Here is a 2,873-nt window from a genome sequence, read left to right as displayed (position 1 = left end):
ACAGCCAAAGTTCATCTTCCACCAATCCCAGCGGCTGGGGGGGACTATGTCCTTCCTGATGGAAAATCTGGGTTGCATGCACATAGGGATGTAAAAAGCTTGTCCATTTCACAGTGTGGTTGCTAAGATTAAATGAGTTCATATGTGAGTAACACTTAGAACAGTGCCTGGCACATAGTAAGCATTGTGTAAGTGATTGCTGCCATTTTTCTTATTATTAATGACTGAATGGAGAACATTCATAAGGTTTTGACAGGTTTGTTTTGACATGTTTATGGTAATGGTTGAATCAAACGTTGTTCCTAACAGCTTCCAAAGAGAATGCTATTTACTGAATTGAAATGTTTTCTTCATTTCATGTAGAAAAAGAATATGTGGAAGAAAAATCTAAATATTATCCTAATCTGTTTGCATACCTCTTGATTCAGCTTTAAATCCTGGGGTCAATCTCAGCTGCTCAGAGTCCTGTGCATGATCTACCATGCTGCACTCAGTTTGGATGTGTTCTATCATTACAGTCTGAGAGACATGGTGGCATTTAGCTTAATATTGATTCACATTTGGCTCCTTTTCAGTTTTGGATTCTATTTACTGTGATCATTGTTATGAACCTGGTCAGGCTCCAGATGCTGTTCTGAAGCATAATGGGAGGGTGGGGTTTGTGAAAAGAGGCAATGTTGTGTAGGGATGCATGAGAAATTTACACCTATCATATTTTACGATTCTTATATCCAGGGCAGAAGCACAAGCCAGATGGTTTGAGTTCAGGCTTCTGTTTTTGTATTTTGGACTACAGTCCAACAGAGTTAGCAGTGCTCAGAGTTGAATAGATATAAACCTGTTTTGTTGGCTGATAGTTGATTCAAATACTTATCTTCCAATTAGAAAAATCACCTTTGCCTGATGCAAGTATATATCAGTTGTAGAATCATAGTCCACATTTATCTGTATATACACACCCTTTTCTATGTGGTATATACAATGGTGGATGGCAATAGGAAGGCAGAAGTATTTTTCTTTCTTAAAGTCTTCGTCACTTTTAAAGTTTTGAGTTCTTCGACTTTGGAAAATATTTTTATGAGTGGCCATTGGTCCTGGCTGAACATAGGGATCACCCACGGAGTTCTTTAAAAGATAGAGATGGCTATGCCTTGCCTACTGAATAAATATCTCTTGAGATGGGGTTTGGTGTCTCTAGTTTAGAATAATTTCACATGTGATTCTGACGCCTAAGCAGGATTTGCAAGACTGAGTTATATGCATCAGTTCTTCATGGTCTGCTTCTTTAAAGAATAGTAATGTCTTTCATTTTGTGAGTGTCAGATGCTTGTTAAGAAATATCTCTGCAATGTTCTCAATGGCCCTATGAGTTACATCGTGTTTATTCCATTTTATGTTGAGCTTAATGAAGTTAAATGACTTTGCCTGAGCTTGGTCTGCCTGACTCCAAAGCCTATGCTCATTCCACAATTCATGCAGTCAAGGATGCTTAGAATTCAAGAGAGTATACTAAGGCTCTCTGCTAAGTTGTGAGGATTATCCACACCCTTTTGCTGATGTTCAAATTACTAATAATCATAGCTTTTAAGAGGGTGATTTAATGTGTGTAACTTCTTACTATTCCCATGACAAATGCAGCACAGTAAAAATGCACAAGGAAGGAGAAAAATAGTTTTTCCTCTATTAATTTTTACTATCACATTTTAAGTCTGAAGCTGGGGAAATAATGTATTATTACCAGACACATTAAATAGCCCAGCAAGCAGATCAATAACAAAGTGCAAAGACCACAAAGTCCCCTCTTATCTTTGTCTTTTAGACGTATATAAAATTTATCACTGTCCCTAGATGCTGTTCTTCTTCTTGGTTTCTGTTGAGTTACTTACCTGTTAGCCCTGTACTCTGGGTCTGCCTTCCACTCTGTTAGATTTTGCCTTTTGGTTGTGTCATAATCTTTTTGCAAATGCTGATGCTCCAGTGTGATATTAAGAGGATGATAATCCTAATTGCTTTGTCAATAAAAGTCAGTCTCACGTATATCTTCAAAGTTATATTATTTTTCAGACTTTCAGCTTCATGACAATGCTTTTCAATTTAAACATATATTCTCAGAACAAGGAGATGTTAATAAATCTAGCAAATGCAATGTATGAAGCTACTAGAATACTCTTACAGGCGAGTAGTTCTGGTCTCTTCATTCCCCCAGCTATTTTTTAGATTTGTAGCTAGATTTGACAGAGTTATAGTGAAAGAAATATGGAAGGACACAAAGTTTGGCTCCTTATTTTAAAAATATTAGCTGGGATTATTTTTTTTAGCTTATAATAATTTTCCTTAAGAGAAAAAGATCTGTGATAAAATATATGGCTTCTCTAGAGTTGGCCTTATTCAAAAGGACCTACAGTGTTAATTCACAGCACAGAGAGCTGTTATCTACTTGAGAAGTTCCTCTGAACTGTTTCCTGATTGAATGTGTGTATGTGCAGCACTTTATATTTAAGCTTCAAGTCAGAGGTATTTATGTGAAGCTGTAGCCACATGCTTAAGGCTTTCATTGAATGATTTGAGTTTCAGCTGACTCAACACAGCTGCTTTAAATAAAGCAAATGTGACCTGAAAACTGGAGGAACAGAGCCTGATTGACTAAAATTGAGCAACATGGTTGCTTGGGCTGAGAGGTGAATCAGTTATTGAGACAAACCAGACTGGCAACAGCTTGTAGCAAAATATGCATGCCATATAAGGAGGGCAGAGGTATAAACTGTCTTCTCACTGGCAAATGGTTTATGGTCCTATTGTTATAGCAGGAAATAGCTTTATTAGAACTCACGTAAGATTTTTCCTACACAGTGAGATCTCAGGTATTAACCTGT

Source organism: Moschus berezovskii, chromosome 14, assembly GCF_049115385.1.
Source record: "Moschus berezovskii isolate FMDL1 chromosome 14, NW_MosBer_1.0, whole genome shotgun sequence".
Taxonomy (NCBI): domain Eukaryota; kingdom Metazoa; phylum Chordata; class Mammalia; order Artiodactyla; family Moschidae; genus Moschus; species Moschus berezovskii.
The sequence above is the reverse complement of the archived record's forward strand: the minus strand, read 5'-3'. Positions refer to the sequence as shown.